Source organism: Pistacia vera, unplaced genomic scaffold, assembly GCF_008641045.1.
Source record: "Pistacia vera cultivar Batoury unplaced genomic scaffold, PisVer_v2 Contig479, whole genome shotgun sequence".
Lineage (NCBI taxonomy): Eukaryota > Viridiplantae > Streptophyta > Magnoliopsida > Sapindales > Anacardiaceae > Pistacia > Pistacia vera.
In genome coordinates, this window is record NW_022196311.1 from 114,757 (window position 1) to 141,654 (window position 26,898).

General features: G+C 36.3%; 1 long non-coding RNA gene across 2 annotated transcripts in view; it reads right to left on the bottom strand.

Moving 5' to 3' along the window:
* The window catches only part of LOC116146558, a 40,663-nt gene extending 13,971 nt beyond the window's left edge, over positions 1 to 26,692 (bottom strand). Inside the window, exons 1-2 of one of the 2 annotated variants that reach the window (XR_004130525.1) lie at positions 26,558 to 26,692; positions 26,155 to 26,262 (exon numbers count right to left, since the gene is read on the bottom strand). This is a non-coding gene — a long non-coding RNA (uncharacterized LOC116146558). Of the gene's footprint in view, positions 1 to 11,600; positions 11,708 to 12,003; positions 12,043 to 26,154; positions 26,263 to 26,557 lie in introns of those variants that run through there. The other variant, XR_004130524.1, reaches the window with a different exon arrangement.
* Positions 26,693 to 26,898: the final 206 nt, after the last annotated feature.

A 26,898-nucleotide genomic window follows, 5' to 3' on the forward strand; every position in this document is an offset into this window, starting at 1 on the left:
AAAAAGAGAAGAAAATGACTTGAATTCACGATTCGCTCACGTCATAATTATTTTAAAATAAAAAAAATAAAAAGATAATTTTTAGTTTAGAAAAAATAAAATTAAACAAATTAATATTACCTACAATACATCATTGATGAAAAAAAATGCCAAATTGATCAAAATTTAGCAAATAGTTGACAAATTTGAAATTTGTAAGAAAAAGGGGACCAAAATTCAAACCAATGAAAGTCAGGAAACAGTGACAACTAAGGCAATCACACACACTTAACTACACACAATGAAAAACAAAAACAAAAACAAAAACAAAAAAAAATTCTAAAATCTGAAAACAAAAACAAACAACAAAAACTTAAGGCGCTTCTCTTTCTCTTTCTCTCTATTTAGATTATTCTCTGAAAATTCAAATATAATTAACTCCCCTCCGTCCCCGATCTCCAATCAGCTCAAAGGTATAAGCCTACAAGACGTCGTTTTGAGGGCCTAAATCTAGGGTTTTACGTCAAAGCTCTGCTCATTTCAGTTCAACACGATCGATCTGCTGCGGGTGGCAAGTTTCTGGTGAATTTCGTTGGAAATGGAGTCTGGTTAGGTAATTGCTGAGAAATTGAAGAGGGTGGTGGTGTATGAGATGAGTAATTAGGGTTTCGTTTTTTTTAGCTCGTAGGGGTGTTTGTCGAAATTTGGGTTGTAATTAGGGTTTTGGCAGGATAGTAGTAGAGAATTGTGTTGTATTTGAAGATAGGGTTCCGGGTGGGTTGTTAATTGGGTGTGATTTTGTTGGGTTTAATTGAATTTCGCGTTTTGACTAGGAGTTGACAATTTTAGGGTTTTTTGGTGAGTTCAGTTATGTGGTGAATGTCTAGTGTTATCTTGGGTTTTCAGAAAATTGAAGCTTAAAGGTAGAACTTGGGGGGTTTCTTAAGCTGTGAAGTAATACAGTGTTTTAGCTGGAAGCTTGGCGTTTGGGTTTATAATTTATAATAAAGGTTATTATTTGGTGTATGAAAGCTAGGGTTTTTTTTTGAGTTGGGGTGAGAAATGTCTTTACTCACAGTTTATTTTGGCCAAGAAAGGGCCGTTAGGAACCATATGGATAGCTGCCCATTTGGAAAGGAAGCTTCGAAAGACAACAGGTGGCTGCTACTGATAGCGGAGTATCAGTAGGTTAGTATTACAATTTACTGCTTTTATGCAATTTGATAGCCTTTTTTTGGTCTCTAAATTAATGAATTTTGTTTGTTTTGTAAGGGAATCCTATCTCATTAAAGCTAAATTTGTCGGATTCTGCTAATTTTATTTGTACCTGAGTGTAAGATAGTGAACTTATTAAGGTGTTAGAGTTGTATTATTGGTTTCCTTTTATCATTCCCATTCTTTTAAAGGAAGGATGAGAAACAGGATATTTCTACGGCCTAGGTTGTTAAACTCATTAGAGGTTGCAGAATATGCCGGAAACAAAATGAAGGAAAACATAACCATGGTTGACTTACTTAATTAGTGTGTGCCCGGATGAAGCTTAATCAAGATGCATATATTGTATATTAGTATTTTTTTTTTTTTTTTTAATTTTCTTCAGCTATGGAGATCTTTTTGGTATATGTTAATTTCGCACTTTATAATATCATGGAAGGACAGACTTGAAATTGTCTGTTGTGAATTTGTATAGGGCTCCCTGTTTTAGAGTAATATTAGGCTATTAAGTATTGTTACTGTCATTATTATACATTAAGAAACGAGAATTAAGTTTGAATTTTTGGAAGTAGTTATAGAATGAATTTTTATGTGACAAAATCATTTAACAGGCACAGGTGTTGAATTCTATTGACGTTCTCACCAATTTTGCTATGCGTTTTTGGTTTAAACTCCATGATCTTTGTTGGTCTGTACCTAAACCTTGCTCAGCATTACATTCATTTCTCACACACCATTGCTCTTAGATAAGATTTGTTGTTTTACTATTTCTATGATGTTACACACATATTTATATCTGATGCCTGACATCAAATCAAAGATAAAAATGTGATTCTAATCTGGATATTACTAATTGGTACATCATGAAGATATTAATGTGGTAATTATCTCTACAGATATAAAGAGTGGATGGATATTTAGAGACGCTCTAGATTGTTATACTCTGCTGCAAAAGTGAGAGGTTGATCTTCATTAATTTTTGTTTATTACATTGTGGGAATGTTTTATCACAGAAAGAAAATAAAGCAATAATTCCATGTCTATATTTTTTGTCAAATTAAATCGTGCTTCTCTATCCCGTATCTGCTAACAAAACTGTTTCTAGTTATCAATGCATAAATGTTTTGTTCATTTGAGCAAGACTAATTCTTTTCCTGAAGTCCATTGATTAGTTGGCAGCCCTCTTTGTGGTTGGTGAGGATATATTCTAGAAGGTGAATTACCTTTCGATGATTGCAGTGAGGCTTTGCTTAAGATAAAGCAAGCTTTCGCTCAATGCAGTGATTTGCCGCACAGAAGAATCGACTGCCGCCATATCACTCATCACCTTGCCAGAGACTTGTTGATCTTGATGATTTGAGTTGCCAGATAATGATATTTTCAGGGGTTAGTTCCAAAATGTTCTAGTTTGTTTTCAATTCATTGTATTTTCCAAACTTAGAGCTAATTCTGTAATTTTAATTGCATAAGAAACACTTTGTTCTGCATAGGAGACGTTTTAAAATGTTATGTTGTGTTGTAGCACCATTAATAACCACCAAGTATTAAAGTTTTCTCATATGATCTATTAATAATGAGGGATCATAGTTTGCAAATTGATAACTCATATTGATGGTAAAGTTTATGTTAAGCATGCCCAGTGGAAGAATTCATATCCTGTTACAACTTAAATCTTTTTGCAGTAAACTATGTTGATCATCACGTCAGTACAAGGGAGCAAATTACCCTGCAAGATACTGGATGGCGTGGTTTATCCACATCTCAGTTTGGATTGGATGGTAAAGGACTTCTGCGTGTCAGTTGTGGAGGGTTTACTGCCCATCACAGCTTGGATGGGCACTTTGACATAGTTATAAGTTGTTGGCATAATTTATTTTGGCTTGTTAAAATTTTTTATGTTGTTTTCCTCCCATCACAGCTTGATTGGGCACTTTGACTAGTGTAATAGTTTGTGGCATAATTTTTTTGGCTTGTTAAAAATTTTTATGATTTGTTTCCAGAGCGGTTTGGTGATGGTGATGCATCTCAGATTGGTGTTAGACCTTGATGAGGTAATTACTCATATGCTCTCCTGGTACAGTTGTAGCTGGTAGTGATAAAGTTCTTAACTAGCTCTAAATTGCAGTATTTAGTTTCTACTTTATGTGTTGGCATTTATTATTTGTTTGATTAATCATAAACAGGAGCTTTAAGGAGTTACAGCTGCAGGGCATAGTGCGGTTTCAAAGTAAGTTTTATATCTATAGCTGCACTATTTGGTTTCATTGGTCAGCCCTGTTTGGATATCCTGATTTTATGATTATTTGTGTAAGCTGTTTAGTAATGCATCACATGTTGGAGATCCATATTCTTTTCAATATGGGTTTTCACCTATTGTTCATTAGATTGGATTTTCTAGTATGAAAAGGTGGTTGGTACCTGGTATGTGGTTGTGGTCTGTGCAAGCTATCACTATTAGTATAAGTCAATTATCTAACTGCTAAGTGCTTCATAAGTAACACATTAAGCGCAATTTCAGGACTGTTTCTCTTGATTGCTTTTGGCATGTTGATAATAGCTCTGATAAGGAATAATAATCAAAGATTACTTTGTCTCGTGGTGATTGATCCCCGTCATGCTAGTGTATGCTTTGAAATGTCACAGAGAAAACATAATATTTGAGAAGAAAAGGTTTCTCTGTGAAACACTCCACCACATGATGCAGTTGAGTCTATCGAGTTGCACATATTTTAAATGTGCTTGTTCTTAGGATTGAGTGGAAGTTTAAGGTTTTGTCCTTTTCATTTTTTGTCAAGATATAATTTTATCATGATAGAGAGAGGCTGTTACTTAATGGCTGTCAGTATTGTGGGGATGTGATTATCTATAAAATTATATGGAACAATTCTGATGTAACTTTATTCCACAGTGCTGATCCTCAGGGATCTGTCAAACCATTGACAGCCTTGGGAACGAGATATATTACTGGAGCGATAAATGAAACTTCAGAAGCCACAACATGAATGACAATGCAAATCAGGTTAATTTAATATTTCCATAAATTATGTCTTAGGTGTTTCTGTATTTGTACTTAGTATCTTGCTTATTGTGAATATTGTGGGGATGATTGTGTTCTAGATTTGGTCTCATAGTTACTACCTCTTCCATTGTGACCAGCTTGAAAGACCGGTGTCCGTGTGGAATCTGTTGAGTATGCTGAAGCACCATCTACTCCAGGACTGGTACAAGAGCCAAATTTGGTCCTGCGTGCAGGAGGCTTGGCCTGTGATGATCATTTGGAATCGAGATCGCAATTCTAATGAGTTAGTGGCTACGGTGAGCACAATAAATCTTTAAGTAAGCTGGATTGCATCATGCAGATGGCAATGAGGATTGGTCTTTGCAAAATAATTCAAATTGTGATATTGTTCAGTGCTGCTTCCTCAGGAGAATGGCCACCATGTCAGAGATCTGGAGGTCAAACAAGCAAAGCCCTTGGTAACTCTGTCAATTCGAGTGCACTATGAATCAGAGTGTTAGAGGGGACCATTGGTGAATAGATGTCAAGACAGAATAAAAAACATGCAAAATGCTGGTGTAAGCGGGAATGTTCCAATATGTTATCTGTAGAACAAAGAGTTAGGTCAGAAGAAACTGCTGCATCCCCTAGTGCTCTCATGCCACCTCTGATGCACAGGAACCGAGTCATAGAACTTGTCCTGATAGCACAATGAGTTGTGTCAGAAGGCGATTGATGGCATGGTCAAGATAACAGCAGGACCAAATTCAAAGTGATGCTGAAATTGCTGATATTGTACTGGGTCTGCCTCACTGGACGGATTGTGGATGCTGTGAAGGCCATGCTGGGCAGGAGTTAATGATCCCTGACTTCAAACAAGCCTGGTGATCATGAAGAGATGCATCCAGTGGTACAAAGTGTTAAAGCCATGCAGCTCACACCTGAGTCAACCTGATGTGTCTTCTCCTGGATAGGACAGATGAATGCAATGGCTACAAACTTACAATCTGAGGATGTAGAAGCCGCACTCATCAGGGACATCCAGAAGGGATGGGGGGTGTTGAGGTGCAAGGTTTGTAGAATGATCTTTATGCATGTCATTTAATGTGATTCTCTTGTGTGATAAAGTTGACTTGGCCAGATTAATGTTACATTGTTATAGGTGAAGAGTGCCAGTGACAGACATTATGCAATCAGAGAGAAAAATCAAATATCAGGGCGTTTGTATGTGGAGAAATTCATGAAGATAACAAATAAGTCAGATGGCTTTTGGACAATGTGATTTCTAATCACCAGTTAGAAAATTTGAATAATTCCACAATTTCAGAGTTGCCGAACCAGAAAAGATACTTCTGTACCAGAAGGGCTTCGTATGAAAACCAACTGATTGCTAGTTGATTCTACACCCAGAGAAAGAAGCTTTAGCAGGGGAGAGATGGGGTTGATGCGGAAAAAACTTATGTCAGGGAAAAAAGCGTAGTTACACAGAAGTACACTAACTGTAGAGGTTTAAACTCATCTGAATCCTTTGGGGTGGCCAGATCTAAGAAAACTCAGAATCCATCTGATGATGATGATTGTTTATCATCTATTTAGGTATCAATTTGGTTCTATGTTGATTATAGAGCATGACATTTATGGCGGGTTGTGGTTGTTAGAAGGGCGATATTTGAATGCCTTCCTTCTAGAGTTGTGGATTGTATGGCGTGAAATTAGCGTCTACAAAAAAAAAAAATTTATGATTGAAATGAATTATCGTTGTTTCAGTTGGAAGAAGATCTTCAGTTTTAAAATTGAAGCCCACTCACCTGCCCCTGAAGGGCATCTAGAAAACGAAACCGTTCTGCACACTCAAACTAGTGTTTAAAGAGAAAGGTGCTTATGGATGACACCAGGTCTTGCATGGCGAGTATGTTTGTTTCTCATATGTGAGTCATTTATATATATATTTTTTTTTTTATCAAAGTTCTTTTTATTCATACTCTTTTAAGTCTTAGGAATTTAGTTCGTAAATTGGCAGTCTCATTGAGAAGCAAAAATTATTTTATTTATTACTGGCTTAACAATGCCCTTGCAAATTGCTTGATTGAACATTGCTTTTCTTTTGATAAGAAAACTGTTAACACTTTCTGAAAAATAAAAAATGAAGAGATAAGTGCATTAGTAGAATGGATATCCACAAAGAGAAAAAATATCAATAGTGTGGTTTTATAGGAGCTGAGGAAAGAAGTGATTAGGTTGTCTTTACCTCATAACTAAGTACATTCCAAATGTTTCAATTCCAAATGTTAAAGTTTGTGCAATACAACGCATGGTGAGTTTATACGTTGTTCTCTTAGTTATCGCTTATGCTAACCTTGCCTTTGATAAATTACTGATGAGTTATCTGCATTGATCTGTGAAGTATAATACGCCAACAATGACAAATACTGAAGACATACGACGGATACGAAAAAAAGCTCTGCACTTGCCCTGAAAATTTGATGATTCAGATACAATTTTGAGGATGAAATATTATTAGGGACCTGTATTATGGTGAGTTGTAGTGCTAAAAGTTTACTAGTCGGCTGCCCCTGCCCCTGCTTCCGCTTAATGTAATTGACATAGAAGAATCTTATTTGTGTTTTTGAATGATATTGGGTTCTCAGTCTCCCCTTCCCTCTCTTTTATACTTGTTTTCTTCCTTAGTGGGGGTGATTTCACATATCTGATAGCTTAGTGTCATGGAATCTGCTGATATGAATCATACCAAAAATGGATAATTTGTGACGAAAATATCGATGGTTACCCACTAGAAGGTTTGTCAAAAGTGGGTTCTTTGGTTTCAACATTCTGCTGGTGTGTTACTTACAGTTTGCAATATGATTGTTTATCCTCGTCATGCGTTCTACCTGTGAATTTGACATAGTTTGAAATGTGATATTGATATTCGGGATTCAAGTTTCATCAGACAATTCATGGACATAAGTTGTTGTACTGTAATATCAATTTCCAAAGAATTTTTATACCTCTACTAAGTTCATATCTTTGTTTTCATTTTGTTTTTATTGAAACAAATTTGTGTCAGGTAATTAAGGAGTTTAACATCCATTCAGATTAATCAGTTGGCTTTGTATATGTTTCAGGTATGTCAGCAGAATAATGAGTTTGCACTGTGAAACACATGATCTGAGCAAAATCAGGGTTTCTGAAATGATGAAAATCATGGTCTTCTGAACCAGCAAAGAATGCAGAGTGCTCCTTTAGGTCTATGTTGAAGGTGGAGAGGAAGGTAGCAAAGATCCTGTGGTTCATGTTGAAGCACAGCCGCAGGTGATTCATTAGTGACCACCTTTTAGGATTTCATGAGTGATGCTCAAGGGGGTACAATGCTATTACTGATGCACCTGAGTGAAACAGTGCCAAATGAAACCTTGGCCGAGGTAACTGAAATGGACATGACAGAGCTACTGGTGAAGTGCTGAGACAGCTAATTGCTCTGCACGTTCATGGGATTGAGAAATCATCTGAGATTGACGGTCCTGTAGAAATCAGAACATGCCCAGTGACATAAAACGATGGTGTGGGCTTCTCTGCAGATGGAGGATGTGCATACACCTGAGCAGAAATTGGATTTTCAATCTATTGAAGACAGTGCTACTTTAATGGATCAAACAATGGGAAGTAGTTGATGCTGCTGAAGGAGAAGATACTGTTGCAATTGATGTGAATGAAAGCAAGGGATGAACTTCCTTTGGAGGGAGGCAAAATGTGTGTGTCTGTAGAAAATGAGAGGTGGTGGTCTGACAGATTTTACTGCATGGTGTTGTGAATGAAGATGGGTTCCTGTCTGGGGACGTGGTTGTGATAGGTTGGCGCGAACACTAATGGTGGAATGGTGAAGAACCTCTAATAGATTCTACAAATTCAGTTAAACATGATACAGAGTTGAAGATACTTCATTGAATGATGGAGAAAACCCAATCTTTCCAGACGTTGACCATCCTGCTGCTGAAGATCGTGGTGTAAGTTGGACAACTGATCCTTTTTGGATTTTCTTCTGTAGCGTATGCATTTGTTCAGTGGTCTTCTGACTCTCTTGTATCGATGTAAAGACGGCTGTAAAATTTTATATCTACTGACAGAAGTGAGGGGTCCATAGATAATTTTGAGTATTTCCTAATTGCCTTTGCTTTGTGATACGGAACTTGAAGGCATCACAGTTGGGCATGATACAGGTTTGCTTCTCGTTCTTTTGTTTAATTATTGTTTGGAATTCTGAGTCTCCTAGAATTTTTTACTCATGAGAAGCTTTAAACAGAAATCATTAAGTTTGTTGGCTGAATGAAGTGCCTGCTTATGAAAATTTCATTTACCTATTGAGTGAATTTGAGTAGGGATAGGCGACCACTGTATAATTTATCAATTTCTGAAACCAAATCATTGTGTGGCTTTTTACATCTTTCAAAGGTTTTATTCTCTTAGTGCATTGTAAGCTTCATTTCTGGGACTGGAATACCATCTAAATTTCTGACACTTGTGTGTGATGAAGTTGAAAACTGTGATCTAGGATAGTAAGAAAGTCTTCTAGTTCTAGTGCATGTTGTGCTGAGTCTGTTGGCTGATTTTGTTTATTTTGTTTCAGAATTTCTGAATGTGATGATGATGAAGTAGTGAAGATCTGATGGCGGGATGGGGGCCTGAAGACCTCGCCTTCTTGAGAATAGTGGATGGTCTTCCCGCACAAGGGGTGTATACTCTTTGGTTGATTTCTCCTGTTCATGTATACTACCACGGAAGAAACTCTACTGTTTGTTGCCTCCATCCTGCTTTTTTTTTTTTTTTTTTTGTTGGTTTCCCGTCTCACACTCTTTCCAAAATGAGGTTGATTTGATTTAATCCAGGATTGGCCCTCAATGTTTTTTTTTTTTTTTTAATCAATATTGCCTTCTGATATAGATGATTGGGGTAATGAGTCACCACGTTTATTGGGGTTGTCAATTTTATTTGTGTTTATTTCAACTTAATAATTCATTTGGTTAGTAATATTTTGCTATAGTTGCCGTTTTTACTAGGAGCTACTTTGTTTTATTGTGATCTGTACTCTTTTTGTAGGGCTGTTGCCAAGTACTTGCAAACTCTATTGAGAATGAACCTGTACAAGGAAGAAAGGTTCTTGCCTTGGACAACTATTAGCTGGTAAAACTCGTAAGGAAGCTAGAATGTTTTTCGAAACACTGGTATGTCATCAAACTTTCATGGACTCTGTTTTTTCGACAAGAGAACTGCAAAGTCATATGAGGGTTTGCAGAAGTGTGCAATTTATTCCTTAGCCATACACAGCTCAACTCTGATATGTTCATCGTTCATAACGAATTCTTGTTTAACCAAATGTCAGGTTCTGAAAACAAAGGATTATCCAGGTAGAACAGCCGAAGGCCTTGGAGAACATAATAAAAGCCGCGAGCAAAGCTCATAAAATCAGATTTCTGAATCCCTCACATAGGAAAGGCAGATACTCTGGAAAGATTTAGTAGTTGTAGTTCGGCTGACGCTTGATCTGGGTCGGGGATTATTTCTCACTGGAATTTTATTTTTTTTTTTTTTTTCCTCTTTTTTGCTCTAAATTATGCCCTTATTTAGTTGATGTAATTGGTAGGTTAACAGCAAGATCCAGGCCACAGGTCATACTGTTGATTGTAGCCAAATGTTGAATGGATGATAGGATGATAAATTTATGTATATATCTGTATAATATTTAACAGTTTCAATTGAAGATGATTATGTTTGTGCTACATATTTTCGATTCCCAGAACCAGAACTATTACTAATTACAATCTAGATAACTTGTTTATTGGATTTTGTGGATAAGACGAGTGTATCACGTCATCTATGTGCTTGTTCGATAACAGTTGTCACACGATAAGTTTTTATTGGACGACTATAAGAATGAAATGATGACAAAGCAAATGAAATTGTGATTTTAAGTTTTGACAGCAAAATAGGATTAGCATTTGGTGGATGAATTATTGTTAATTATGAAAAAATAAATGGTTATCAATTGATCTTCATGAGATTAGATTTATACTTGACCTCTGCAACGACGTCTGGGTCTCGAATCTCATAAATGGTTACTTATCATATGACATGATTGTGTTGACGCGCTCTACTTTATTCGCTATATCGAGTACCATGTTCATGATGCACTACTACAATGTAAACAGAAACATATGATTATGCCAAATCAAAGAGCATGCTCAAGACGTGCTCCATACACTCTGAACATATAGATGATATGACCTGCTCGCTCGATGACTCCTGGCTTTGAGACATCAAGCACTTCTCTATTTACCTGGTTTCTTCTTTCAAATATACCAACCAATCTCAATAGCGAGACTAGGAGATGAAGTAGATGAAATGAAAATGTAAGGCATAAAGAGAAAACATAAATAAGCTAAGAAAGTTCATAGGCTTTATTTGGTCAAGAACAATTTTTCAGTAGGGTGACTAGCAGTATATATAAGTACAGTCAATTACTCTTCTTTGCCATTCTTATCTTCACCGCCTTTCAAAAGGCAAGAACCAGTAAGCTGAAGAATGGGATGCCTGGCAAGACCATTTGTAATCAACATAAACCAAACCGAAAACGTTGGTATAACCTTGAGCCCATCAAGTTGTCTAACAATGACCATGCAAAGTACCCCTCATCTGCTCCGTCCTGCCACGAAAGCAATAAACGGAAATCATTTTACTCCAATTCACAATTTAGAAACCGATATATACAAGTGACTCACGAGCATGCCTAATGCATGCGCAGTCTCAAATGTTGTAACGTTGAACTATTATGACTGCATACATTTATGGGCATATGAAGAAATGCGAAGCAAATGAGCTACCAAAACAATAACACGGCAAAAAAACTATTTTTTGGCATATCCTAAATAAAAGTCTCCAATGATTAATATATGCAATAATGCACCTGCATGTGAATGATGTCCTCTCATCAATGTTGACGCCTTATGTTCGGAAGCGTAGGAGCTCAGGAAATCAAGAGATAAACCGATCAATTTGTAGATCTCCATTACTGACTGATCGTGTTCATATGCCTTATTATATGAGGTGCTCCAAACTAGAAAAAATGCTGGTGCATAAATGCAATTCAGACATGAACATGAACAATTCATTAAAGGTACAATTGAAATGACAGATGTCCCATTAGCTCGGTAAAAACAAGGGATCATAGCAATGAGATTGGAATTAACATGATACATATGTAGAAAAGCTCAAATTTTACACAAGTGAATGTCAATGCAGAAAAGACATCCATGTAATTTGACAAGGCATCAAGGTTTGTACATTTGAGGATATAAGCCACTTTTAAAGATGAACTTCTGGAGCATTGTAAAACAGTAGAAATTAAGTGACTCACTTAATGCCCGAGAGACTGAGCTAGGTATTCCTTAAAGTACCGAACTCTCAATTTGTCATCAAGCATTTCATGGAGTGGGGATGTGTCATTGTCTTCGTCGTCCATACCTTATAAATAGAGCAGAATTGAGCAGTCAGAGAAAATTTTAATATCTCAAAATCGACTGCAGAAGGTCCTACACTACCATTTTTAACTGACATAAGATTTTTACCATTCCAGAGGTAGCTTACAACTGATTAGAGTTTTCATAAATATCCCTATTGACTCAAGAATGTATTCCAGTGGCAAAAAGAAAAAAGCTTTTATTAGTATACCACAAATTTAAAAATATTTTAGCATGTTTGCCAGATACTCACAGGGCAGAATTTGAATTATTAATTCAAAGGAAAGGTTAAGTGCTTACCATTTTCAGTGACAAAAAAGGGGGATCATGTATGTTTTTGCAATGTAATAAGAACCTTCCGAATGCCCCAAGGAACAACATAAGCCATTCTGATGCTGCCTGCATGTATAAAAATATTGGGACTGTTAAGCATCTATAAGATTGAGCAGACAGCAAGTAAAGATGTCCATCAGCCTTTGTGTGACAGTGTTGTGTCTCTGAGAGAGAGACATTATACCTTCACCGATTATTTCACCTCCTTCCATTCAATGATGACAAGGAAGAAGCTTAGAAGAGGAAATAAATTACAAGAAAAAACTTGACAATAAGTTGTTGTAATTATACCAATTCTCTCCCTCTCTTGGATTTATAATAGTCACTCTTCGGGACTGGTTGCATGAGCAATGAACTGGAGGTATACTGGTTCAGGCCAACAAAGTCTACAGCATGCTTAAGCAACTCCTTTCTCCTGTGTGAACTCAGGAAGCCGATCACCTAGTCTTTGCGCATAACTTCGGGATACTCTCCATATATATGGATGAAGGTACCTGAACGAACGGAATGAAAGGGATTCAAAATAATATATAGAACATTTCTTAATAATGTATTAACATAAACTATTTACGTATCACATAACAGACTGGTTTTTATCAACAAATAAGTTAGAAATAACCCCTGATGTTTTAGCAAATGTAGTTTCACATGTTGTATACAAAAATATAAGTAAATATCTCATTAGAATAGAAAATATTCACAAAAAAAGAAATGCAATTGAAGGAGTACAGATAAGAAAAAAGCAGTGAAAGGATCAGACTCAGCAATCTATAAGCTACTCAGCTATGAGCATGAGTTGCACCAAGGAATAAAAATAACAACATTAGTAAACTATCAAAAAATTAATAACGTTGACCGAATACAAGAAGCATTACCATCCAAGCTGAAAATCAAGGCGCCTTGCTGCCGCAGATAGATCTTCAATTTTATCTGAATTAGCCTCTGCCCATTCACAGTCTACAACCAAACCTACTTTTCCCCCTTGCTTATCCTGGAAGAAGAAGGTTATATAGTAGCAACAGCAACAACAGAATGTCATTATTCTAGTTGTCCAGATATAAAATTTCTCTTAAGAGAATACATAGGATAACTTCATTGATGTTTTATAAAAACAATACAAATGAGTAGAAATAGTACAAAATATATCAAAGAACTTTCTAGACTTAGCATCATCATTTTCTTGGATGAAAATCTTTATTCAGTGAATATTGGGGTATGATTTGAGCATATCAAACGGTAATGGTTGCAGTTTGGTTTGGCTGTCCTCTGTGGACACCATTACCTATGGTTAATAATAAGATAATTGTTAAAATGATTGGTTCCCGCTTTTTTTTTTTTTTTCATTTTTTATTAAATGATGATTAGTGAGCAATAATTGGAGACATGATATGAAGCAAAACTAGCAGAGAGTGTTGTTTCCGAAATTCACTTTAATAACAGCAGTAATAAGATCAGATTCTTTGTTAATATTGCTAGCAGAAATTTTAGTAAGCTAGTTACATGAATCCAACGTAGTTTATTAGAGTGGCAAAGATAAACTGGTAACCAAAACCTAGAAAATGGAATATTCGGAATACAAGTTGATAGATATACAATATTCTAGCATCTATAATTTTCTTTGCAAATGTATTATGTTACTCCACAGTGATCTTCAGCACATTGTGGACAAAATGCAGTAAAAATAACAAAATAAGAGCATAAACAGTATTGTAGAAATTTGGATATTATACCTTGTACTTGCTTTGATAAATTGAAAATGCTGTTGCGTGGGCCAAGATCTGGTGGTGTGCAGCCAAATATGGTTCCGTTGATGAATGCTGACGTCTTCCGGGGGCAAATATCCCAGTGTCATACCCGTTAACCGCAGTTTGGAGGGGCTCATTAATTGTAATCCAGTTCTTTACTCTATCACCGAAACATGCAAAGCAAGTATCTGCATAAATTGCAAAATATTTCCTGGATATTCCCAGACACAGAAGCCTCATTAATAGTCAGCGTACAATAAGAAAATGCTTTCAAGACTATTCATGAGACTTTAAAATGTCATAATGCACCAAAAATATTGAAAATAATATAGGGATGAAATTTCTCTCTTTATAGAAAGTTGAAATCACATGTTACTGAGTACCTAACCAGAAAGCCATATGAGAAAATTATGACTAATATAAGGCCTTTATACCTTTTTAATTTAAGCCATTATGCAATAAAATGGAAAATATTTTTATCTAACAAGGGATTGACATAAAAATAAACATTATTTAATTACAATTTTTTCACAAATAAGCAAAATAACAGTTTGCATAACACTTACACAATTTCTTTATTTACCCATCCCCCCATTGAGTCATGAAGATGCAACGGAAGATCCCAATGGTACAAAGTTATAAAAGGCGTAATACCTGCTAAAAAATGTAGTTTAGCATGTATAGTTGCTGCAACTAGAAGAAACCAAGTGGCTTCATACCCTTTTCAAGAAGAGCATCAATGAAGTTGTTGTAGAAAGTGATCCCTTCCTCGTTGACTTTGGTTCCTAAACCATCTACAAGCATAGAGAAAAGCGAAAAAATTATCTATTTCACTGTCACTGGGAATCAATAATCAAAATGACTTCATAAAACTAGAACAACATATTGACTTGATCAAATTCTTAATGAGCATTGCTCAATTATGTCTTATGGAGTTGCTAATTAAAAATCAACTAAATAATGTAGCATACCAGCTTGTTTAGTATTTTCTATATCCTGGATTCCAGAATAAGTATACGATGTAAATAATTTATCACATCAGTAAAGGCAGTTCAACTGTCTTAATTAACCGCTTGACCTAAAAACTTAAACTATAAGGTAATGGACTAACAATAATATTTATAACTTTTGCACTACATTTGCACGTGGAAAAACACAACAACAAACAAATACCAACATAACCACAATGACAACTCATTATTGTTAAATTAATAGACAAGAGAAACTTGAACAAAAGATCACTTCATTAACCTGTTTAGATACCATATTAAGCAACCACTCGATCCAAAAGTTTGATCTATTAGGTAAGGGCTCAACAACAGTATTTAAGAACAAACTACAATCCAGTCTAGAGATAACTTGACAAGGAAGCAGGGTGAAAAAGATATTCAGTGGATGCAGGCTTTTTCGCTGAGTGGTAGTTGAGAGTTTTCCACAACTAGCTATGTACAACACAGAAATTTTAAAATATACTCTCTAGTAGAAAAAAACATACCAGGGAAGATACGAGACCATGATATAGAAAACCTATAAGCATCAAATCCCAACTTTGCTATGAGGTCGATATCTTCCTGTATATTACTAATTAAATTTAGGAAGCTAAAATCTGACAGTTGAAAACAAGTTATAATAAAAGTAATCATTTATAATATCAAAATTGACACTCTCCATGAACTAAGCTAAGTAGACTTGGGGGGTTTCTTAAGTGTGAAGTAATACAGTGTTTTAGCTGGAAGCTGCGTTTTGGGTGTATAAATTTATAATAAAGGTTATTATTTGGTGTATGAAAGCTAGGGTTTTTTTTTGAGTTGGGGGAGAAATGTTTTACTCACAGTTTATTTTGGCCAAGAAAGGGCCTTAGGAAACCATATGGATAGCTGCCATTTGGAAAGGAAGCTTCGAAAGAACCAGGTGGCTGCTATGATAGCGGAGTATCAGTAGGTTAGTATTACAAATTTACTGCTTTTAGCAATTTGATAGCCTTATTTTTTGGTCTCTAAATTAATTGAATTTTGTTGTTTTGTAAGGAATCCTATCTCATTAAAGCTAAATTGTCGGATTCTGCTAATTTTATTTGTACCTGAGTGTAAGATAGTGACTTCATTAAGGGTTAGAGTTTGTATTATTGGTTTACCTTTTATATTCCCATTCTTTTCTAAAGGAAGGAATGAGAGAAACAGGATATTTCTACGGCTAGGTTGTTAAACTCATCTAGAGGTGCAGAATATGCACGGAAACAAAATGATAGGAAAACATAACTCATGGTTGACATACTTAATTAGTGTGTTGCCCGTGATGAAGCTTAAGTCATAGATGCCTATGATTGTATATTAGTATTTTTTTTTTTTTTTTTAATTTTCTTCAGCTATGGAGATCTTTTTGGTATATGTAATTTCGCACTTTATAATATCAGGAAGGACAGACTTGAAATTGTCTGTTGTGAATTTGTTAGGCTCCCTGTTTTAGAGTAATATTAGGCTTTTAAGTATTGTTACTGTCATTATTAGACTTAAGAACGAGAATTAAGGTTTTGAATTTTGGGAAGTAGTTATAGAATGAATTTTATGTGACAAAATCATTTGAACAGGCACAGAGTGTTGAATTCTGATTGACGTTCTCACCAATTTTGCTATGCGTTTTTGGTTTAAACTCCATGATCTTTGTTGTTCTGTAACCTAACCTTGCTCAGCATGTTACATTCATTTCTCACACACCATTGCTCTTAGATCAAGATTTGTTGTTTTACTATTTCTATGATGTTACACACAATTTTATCTGATGCATGACAGTCAAATCAAAGATAAAATGTGATTCTAATCTGGATATTATAATTGGTACATCATGAAGTATTATGTGTGTAATTTATCTCTAAGATATAAGAGTGGATGGATATTTGCCTCTAGATGTATCGCTGCAGTTGAGAGGTTGATCTTTCATTAATTTTGTTTATTACATTGTGGGAATGTTTTATCACAGAAAAACAATAAAGCAATAATTCCATGTCATATTTTTATGTCAAATCTAAATGTGCTTCTCTATCCCGTATCTGCTAACAAAACTGTTTCTAGTTGATAATGCATAAATGTTTTTGTTCATTTTGAGCAGACTCATCTTTTGCCTGAAGTACATTGCATTAGTTGTGCAGCCCTCTTTGTGGGTGGGAGGATATATTAGAAGGTGATATTACCTTTGCGATGATTGCAGTGAGGCTTTGCTTAAGATAAAAGCAAGCTTTCGCTCAATGCAGTGATTTGCCGCAACAGAAAGAATCGACTGCCGCCATATCACTCTATCACCTTGCCAGAGACTTTTGATCTTGATGATTTGAGTTGCCAGATAACTGATATTTTCAGGGGTTGTTCCAAAATGTTCTAGTTTGTTTTCAATTTCATTGGTATTTTCCAAACTTAGAGCTAATTCTGTAATTTTAATCTGCATAAGAAACACCTTTGTTCTGCATAGGAGAGTTTTTAAATGTTATGTTGGGTTGTAGCACCATTAATAACCACAAGTATTAAATGTTTTCTCATATGATCATTTATTATAATGAGGGATCATAGTTTGCAAATTGATAACTCATATTGATGGTAAAGTTTAGTGTTAAGCATGCCCAGTGGAAGAATTCATATCCTGTTACTAACTTAAATCTTTTTGCAGTAATCTATGTTGATCATCACGTCAGTACAAGGGAGCAAAATTACCCTGCAAGATACCTGGATGGCGTGGTTTATCCACATCTCAGTTTGGATGTGGATGGAAGGACTTCTGCGTGTCAGTTGTGGAGGGTTACTGCCCATCAAAGCTTGGATTGGGCACTTTGACTAGTTAATAATGGTTGTTGGCATAATTTATTTTGGCTTTGTTAAAATTTTTTATGATTGTTTTCCTCCATCACAGCTTGGATTGGGCACTTTGACTAGTTAATACTGTTTGTGGCATAATTTTTTGGCTTTGTTAAAAATTTTATGATTTGTTTCAGAGCGGTTGGTGATGGTGATGCATCTCAGATTGGTTTAGACCTTGATGAGGTAATTACTCATATGCTTCCGGTACAGTTGTAGCTGGTAGTGATAAAGTTCTTAGACTAGCTCTAAATTGCCAGTATTTAGTTTCTACTTTTATGTGTTGGCATTTATTATTTGTTTGATTATCATAAACAGGAGCTTTAAGGAGTTACAGCTGCAGGGCATAGTGCGGTTTCAAAGTAAGTCTTTATATCTATAGCTGCACTATTTGGTTTTCATTGGTCATGCCCTGTTTGGATACCTGATTTTATGATTATTTGGTGTAAGCTGTTTAGTAATGCATCACATGTTGGAGATCCATATTCTTTTCAATATGGGTTTTCACCTATTGTTCATTAGTTGGATTTTTAGTATGAAAGGTGGTTGGTACCTTGGTGATGTGGTTGTGGTCTGTGCTAAGCTATCACTATTAGTATAAGTCAATTATCTAACTGCTAAGTGCTTCATAAGTAACACATTAAGCGCAATTCAGGACTGTTTCTCTTGATTGCTTTTGGCCATGTTTGATAATAGCTCTGATAAGGAATAATAATCAAAGATTACTTTGTCTCGTTGGTGATTGATCCCGTCTGCTAGTGTATGCTTTGAAATGCACAGAGAAAACATAATATTTGAGGAAGAAATAGGTTTCTCTGTGAAACACTCCACCACATGATGCAGTTGAGTCTATCGGGTTGCACATATTTTAAATGTGCTTGTTCTTAGGATTGGTGGAAGTTTATAGGTTTTTCCTTTTCATTTTTTGTCAATGATATAATTTTTATCATGGATAGAGAGGCTGTTACTAATTGGCTGTCAGTATTGTGGGGATGTGATTATCTATAAATTATATGGAACAATTCTGATGTAACTTTATTCCACAGTGCTGTCCTCAGGGATCTGTCAAACCATTGACAGCTTGGAACGAGTATATTACTGGAGCGATAAATGAAACTTCAGAAGCCACAACATAATGACAATGCAAATCAGGTTAATTTAATATTTCCATAAATATATGTCTTAGGTTGTTCTGTATTTGTTACTTAGTATCTTGCTTATTTGAATATTGTGGGGATGATTGTGTTCTAGATTTGGTCTCATAGTTACTACCTCTCCATTGTGACCAGCTTGAAAGACTCGGTGTCCGTGTGGAATCTGTTGAGTATGCTGAAGCACCATCTACTCCAGGACTGGTACAAGAGCCCAATTTGTCCTGCGTGCAGGAGGCTTGGCCTGTGATGATCATTTGGAATCGAGATCGCAATTCTAATGAGTTAGTGGCTACGGTGAGCACAATAAAATCCTTTAAGTAAGCTGGATTGCATCATGCAGACGGCAATGCAGGATTGGTCTTTGCAAAATAATTCAAATTGTGATATTGTTCAGTGCGCGCTTCCTCAGGAGAATGGCCACCATGTCAGAGTCTGGAGGTCAAACAAGCAAAGCCACTTGGTAACTCTGTCAATTCGATGACTATGATCAGAGTGTTCAGAGGGGACCATGGTGCACTAGATGGTCAAGACAGAATAAAAAACATGCAAAATGCTGGTGTAAGCGGGAATGTTCCAATATGTTATCTGTAGAACAAGAGTTAGGTCAGAAGAAACTGCTGCATCCCCTAGTGCTCTCATGCCACCTCTGATGCACAGGAACCGAGTCATAGGAACTTGTCCTGATAGCACCAATGAGCTGTGTCAGAAGGCGTTTGATGGCATGGTCAAGATTAAAGCAGGACAAATTCAAAGTGATGCTGAAATTGCTGATATTGTACTGGGTCTGCCTCACTGGCGATTGTGGATGCTGCTGAAGGCCATGCTGGGCAGGAGTCTAATGATCCCTGACTTCAAACAAGCCTGGTGATCATGAAGAGATGCATCCAGTGGTACAAAGTGTTAAAGCCATGCAGCTCACACCTGAGTCAACCTGATGTGTCTTCTCCTGGATAGGACATGAATGCAATGGCTACAAACTTACAATCTGAGGAATGTAGAAGCCGCACTCATCAGGGACATCCAGATAGGGATGGGGAGGTGTTGAGGTGCAAGGTTTGTAGAATGATCTTTAGCATGTCATTTAATGTGATTCTCTTGTTGATAAAGTTGACTTGGCCAGATCAATGTTTACATTGTTATAGTGAAGAGTGCCATGTGACAGACATATGCAATCAGAGAGAAAAATCAAATATCAGGGCCTTTGTATGTGGAGAAATCATGAAGATAACACAATAAGTCAGATGAGCTTTTGGACAATGTGATTTCTAATCACCAGTTAGAAAATTTGAATAATTCCACAATTTCAGAGTTGCCTGAACCAGAAAAGATACTTCTGTACCAGAAGGGCTTCGTATGAAAACCAACTGATTGCTAGTTGATTCTACACCCAGAGAAGAAGCTTTAGCAGGGGAGGATGGGGTTGATGCGGAAAAAACTTATGTCAGGGAGAAAAAGCGTAGTTACACAGCAAGTACACTAACTGTAGAGAGTTTAAACTCATCTGAATCCTTTGGGGTGGCCAAGATCTAAGAAAACTCAGAATCCATCCTGATGATGATGATTTGTTATCATCTATTTAGGTATCAATTTGGTTCTATGTTGATTATAGAGCATGACATTTCTGGTGTGGTTGTGGTTGTTAGAAGGGCGATATTTGAATGCCTTCCTTCTAGAGTTGTGGATGGTTATGGTCGTGAAATATGCTCTACAAAAAAAAAAAATTTATGATTGAAATGAATTATCGTTGTTTCAGTTGGAAGAAGATCTTCAGTTTAAAATTGAAGCCCACTCACCTGCCCCTGAAGTGGCATCTAGAAAACGAACCCGTTCTGCACCTCAAACTAGTGCTTAAGAGAAGGTGCTTATGGATGACACCCAGGTCTTGCATGGCGAGTATGTTCTGTTTCCTCATTGTGAGTCATATTATATATATATTTCTTTTTTTTATCAAAGTTCTTTTTATTCATACTGCTTTTTAAGTTTTAGGAATTTAGTTTCGTAAATTGGCAGTCTTCATTGAGAAGCAAAAATATTTTATTTATTACTGGCTTAACAATGCCTTGCAAATTGCTGATTGAACATTGCTTTTCTTTTGATAAGAAAACTGTTAAACTTTCTGAAGAAATAAAAAATGAAGAGATAAGTGCATTAGTAGAATGGATATCCACAAAGAGAAAAAATATCAATAGGTGGTTTTATAGGAGGAGGAAAGAAGTGATTAGGTTGTCTTTACCTCATAACTTAAGTACATTCCACATGTTTCAATTCCAAATGTTAAAGTTTGTGCAATACAAGCATGGTGAGTTTATAGTTGTTCTCTTAGTTATCGCTTATGTAACCTTGCCCTCTTGATAAATTACTGATGAGTTATCTGCAGATCTTGTGAAGTATAATACGCCAACAATGGACAAATACTGAAGACATACGACGGATACGAAAAAAAGCTCTGCACTTGCCTGAAATTTGATGATTCAGATACAATTCTTGAGGATGAAATATTATTAGGACCTGTATTACTGGTGAGTTGTAGTGCTAAAAGTTTACTAGTCTGGCTGCCCCTGCCCCTGCTTCCGCTTAATGTAATTGACATAGAAGAATCTTATTTGTGTTTTTGAATGATATTGGGTTCTCAGTCTCCCCCTTCCCTCTCTTTTATACTTGTTTTCTTCCTTAGTGGGGGTTGATTCACATATCTGATAGCTTAGTGTCATGGAATCTGCTGATATGAATCATACAAAAATGGATAATTTGTGACGAAAATATCGATGGTACCCACTAGAAGGTTTTGTCACAAAGTGGGTTCTTTGGTTTCAACATTCTGCTGGTGTGTTACTTTACAGTTTGCAATATGATTGTTTATCCTCGTCATGCGTTCTACCTGTGAATTTGACATAGTTTGAAACGTGATATCTGATATTCGGGATTCAAGTTTCATCAGACAATTCATGTGACATAAGTTGTTGTACTGTAATATCAATTTCCAAAGAATTTTTATACCTCACTAAGTTCATATCTTTGTTTTCATTTTGTTTTTATTGAAACAAATTTGTGTCAGGTAATTAAGGAGTTTAACCATCCATTCAGATTAATCAGTTGGCTTTGTATATGTTTCAGGTATGTCAGCAGAATAATGAGTTTGCACTGTGAAACACATGATCTGAGCAATCAGGGTTTCTGAAACTGATGAAAATCATGGTCTTCTGAACCAGCAAAGAATGCAGAGTGCTCCTTTAGGTCTAATGTTGAAGGTGGAGAGGAAGGTAGCAAAGATCCTGTGGTTCATGTTGAAGCACAGCCGCAGGTGATTCATTAGTGACCACCTTTTAGGATTTCATGAGTGATGCTCAAGGGGGTACAATGCTATTACTGATGCACTGAGTGAAACAGTGCCAAATGAAACCTTGGCCGAGGTAACTGAAATGGACATGACAGAGCTACTGGTGAAGTGCTGAGCAGCTAATTGCTCTGCACGTTCATGGGATTGAGAAATCATCTGAGATTGACGGTCCTGTAGAAATCAGAACATGCCCAGTGACATAAAACGATGGTGTGGTGCTTCTCTGCAGATGGAGGTGTGCATACACCTGAGCAGAAATTGGATTTTCAATTATTGAAGACAGTGCTACTTTAATGGATACAAACAATGGGAAGTAGTTGATGCTGCTGAAGGAGAAGATACTGTTGCAATTGATAGTGAATGAAAGCAAGGGATGAACTTCCTTTGGAGGGAGGCAAAATGTGTGTGTCTGTAGAAAATGAGAGGTGAGTGGTCTGACAGATTTTACTGCATGGTGTTGTGAATGAAGAGGGTTCCTGTCTGGGGACGTGGTTGTGATAGGTTGGCGCAACACTACATGTGGAATGGTGAAGAACCTCTAATAGATTCTACAAATTCAGTTAAACATGATACAGAGTTGAAGATACTTCATTGAATGATGGAGAAAACCCAATCTTTCCAGACGTTGACCATCCTGCTGCTGAAGATCGTGGTGTAAGTGGACAACTGATCCTTTTTGGATTTTCTTCTGTAGCGTATGCATTTGTTCAGTGGTCTTCTGACTCTTTGTATCGATGTAAAGACGGCTGTAAAATTTTATATCTACTGACAGAAGTGAGGGGTCCATAGATAATTTTGAGTATTTCCTAATTGCCTTTGCTTTGTGATACGGAACTTGAAGGCATCACAGTTGGCATGATACAGGTTTGCTTCTCGTTCTTTTGTTTAATTATTGTTTGGAATTCTGAGTCTCCTAGAATTTTTTACTCATGAGAAGCTTTAAACAGAAATCATTAAGTTTGTTGGCTGAATGAAGTGCTGCTTTATGAAAATTTCATTTACCTATTGAGTGAATTTGAGTAGGGATAGGCGACCACTGTATAATTATCAATTTCTGAAACCAAATCATTGTGTGGCTTTTTACATCTTTCAAAGGTTTTATTCTCTTAGTGCATTGTAAGCTTCATTTTCTGGGACTGGAATACCATCTAAATTTCTGACACTTGTGTGTGATGAAGTTGAAACTGTGATCTAGGATAGTAAGAAAGTCTTCTAGTTCTAGTGCATGTGTGCTGAGTCTGTTGGCTGATTTGTTTCATTTTGTTTCAGAATTTCTGAATGGATGATGATGAAGTAGTGAAGATCCTGATGGCGGGATGGGGGGCCTGAAGACCTCGCCTTCTTGAGAATAGTGGATGGTCTTCCCGCACAAGGGGTGTATACTCTTTGGTTGATTTCTCCTGTTCATGTATACTACCACGGAAGAAACTCTACGTTTGTTGCCTCCATCCCTTGCTTTTTTTTTTTTTTTTTTTGTTGGTTTCCCGTCTCACACTCTTTCCAAAATGAGGTTGATTTGATTTAATCCAGGATTGGCCCTCAATGTTTTTTTTTTTTTTTTAATCAATATTGCCTTCTGATATAGATGATTGGGGTAATTGAGTCACCACGTTTATTGGGGTTGTCAATTTTATTGTTTATTTCAACTTAATAATCATTTGGTTAGTAATATTTGCTATAGTTGCCGTTTTTACTAGGAGCTACTTTGTTTTATTGTATCTGTACTCTTTTTGTAGGGCTGTTGCCAAGTACTTGCAAACTCTATTGAGAATGAACCTGTACAAGGAAGAAAGGTTCTTGCCTTGGACAACTATTAGCTGGTAAAACTCGTAAGGAAGCTAGAATGTTTTTCGAAACACTGGTATGTCATCAAACTTTCATGGACTCTGTTTTTTCGACAAGAGAACTGCAAAGTCATATGAGGGTTTGCAGAAGTGTGCAATTTATTCCTTAGCCATACACAGCTCAACTCTGATACTGTTCATCGTTCATAACGAATTCTTGGTTAACCAAATGTCAGGTTCTGAAAACAAAGGATTATCCAGGTAGAACAGCCGAAGGCCTTGGAGAACATAATAAAAGCCGCGAGCAAAGCCATAAAATCAGATTTCTGATCCCTCACATAGGAAAGGCAGATACTCTGGAAGATTTATGTAGTTGTAGTTCGGCTGACGCTTGATCTGGGTCGGGGATTATTTCTCACTGGATTTTATTTTTTTTTTTTTTTTCCCTTTTTTGCTCAAATTATGCCCTTATTTAGTTGATGTAATTGGTAGGTAACAGCAAGATCCAGTGCCACAGGTCATACTGTTGATTGTAGCCAAATGTTAATGGATGATAGGTGATAAATTTATGTATATATCTGTATAATATTTAACAGTTTCAATTGAAGATGATTATGTTTGTCTACATATTTTCGATTCCCAGAACCAGAACTATTACTAATTACAATCTAGATAACTTGTTTATTGGATTTTGTGGATAAGACGAGTGTATCACGTCATCTATGTGCTTGTTCGATAACAGTTGTCACACGATAAGTTTTTATTGGACGACTATAAGAATGAAATGATGACAAAGCAAATGAAAATTGTTGATTTTAAGTTTGACAGCAAAATAGGATTAGCATTTGGTGGATGAATTATTGTTAATTATGAAAAAATAAATGGTTATCAATTGATCTTCATGAGATTAGATTTATACTTGACCTCTGCAACGACGTCTGGGTCTCGAATCTCATAAATGGTACTTATCATATGACATGATTGTGTTGACCGCTCTACTTTATTACGCTATATCGTACCATGTTCATGATGCACTACTACAATGTAACAGAACATATGATTATGCCAAATCAAAGAGCATGCTCAAGACGTGCTCCATACACTCTGAACATATAGATGATATGACTGCTCGCTCGATGACTCCTGGCTTTGAGACATCAAGCACTCTCTATTCTACCTGGTTTCTTCTTTCAAATATACCAACCAATCTCAATAGCGAGACTAGGAAGATGAAGTAGATGAAATGAAAACTGTAAGGCATAAAGAGAAAACATAAATAAAGCTAAGAAAGTTCATAGGCTTTATTTGGTCAAGACAATTTTCAGTAGGGTGACTGCAGTATATATAAGTACAGTCAATTACTCTTCTTTGCCATTCTTATCTTCACCGCCTTTCAAAAGTGCAAGAACCAGTAAGCTGAAGAATGGGATGCCTGGCAAGACCATTTGTAATCAACATAAACCAAACCGAAAACGTTGGTATAACCTTGAGCCCATCAAGTTGTCTAACAATGACCATGCAAAGTATCCCCTCATCTGCTCCGTCCCTGCCACGAAAGCAATAAACGGAAATCATTTTACTCCAATTCACAATTTAGAAACCGATTATACAAGTGACTCACGAGCATGCCTAATGCATGCGCAGTCTCAAATGTTGTAACGTTGAACTATATGACTGCATTACATTTATGGGCATATGAAGAAATGCGAAGCAAATGAGCTACCAAAACAATAACACGGCAAAAAAACTATTTTTTGGCATATCCTAAATAAAAGTCTCCAATGATTAATATATGCAATAATGCACCTGCATGTGAATGATGTCCTCTCATCAATGTTGACGCCTTATGTTCGGAAGCGTAGGATCTCAGGAAATCAAGAGACTAAACCGATCAATTTGTAGATCTCCATTACTGACTGATCGTGTTCATATGCATTATTATAGAGGTGCTCCAAACTAGAAAAAATGCTGGTGCATAAATGCAATTCAGACATGAACATGAACAATTCATTAAAGGTACAATTGAAATGACAGATGTCCCATTAGCTCGGTAAAAACAAGGGATCATAGCAATGAGATTGGAATTACATGATACATCATGTAGAAAAGCTCAAATTTTACACAAGTGAATGTCAATGCAGAAAAGACATCCATGTAATTTGACAAGGCATCAAGGTTTGTACATTTGAGGATATAAGCCACTTTTAAAGATGAACTTCTGAGCATTGTAAAACAGTAGAAGATTAAGTGACTCACTTAATGCCCGAGAGACTGCAGCTAGGTATTCCTTAAAGTACCGAACTCTCAATTTGTCATCAAGCATTTCATGGAGTGGGGATGTGTCATTGTCTTCGTCGTCCATACCTTATAAATAGAGCAGAATTGAGCAGTCAGAGAAAATTTTAATATCTCAAAAATCGACTGCAGAAGGTCCTACACTACCATTTTTAACTGAATAAGATTTTTACCATTCCAGAGGTAGCTTACAACTGATTAGAGTTTTCATAAATATCCCTATTGACTCAAGAATGTATTCCAGTGGCAAAAGAAAAAAGCTTTTATTAGTATACCACAAATTTAAAAATATTTTAGCATGTTTGCCAGATACTCACAGTGGCAGATTTGAATTATTAATTCAAAGGAAAGGTTAAGTGCTTACCATTTTCAGTGACAAAAAAGGGGGATCATGTATGTTTTTGCAATGTAATTAAGAACCTTCCGAATGCCCCAAGGAACAACATAAGCCATTCTGATGCTGCCTGCCATGTATAAAAATATTGGGACTGTTAAGCATCTATAAGATTGTAGCAGACAGCAAGTAAAGATGTCCATCAGCCTTTGTGTGACAGTGTGTGTCTCTGAGAGAGAGACATTATACCTTCACCGATTATTTCACCTCCTTCCATTCAATGATGACAAGGAAGAAGCATTAGAAGAGGAAATAAATTTACAAGAAAAAACTTGACAATAAGTTGTTGTAATTATACCAATTCTCTCCCA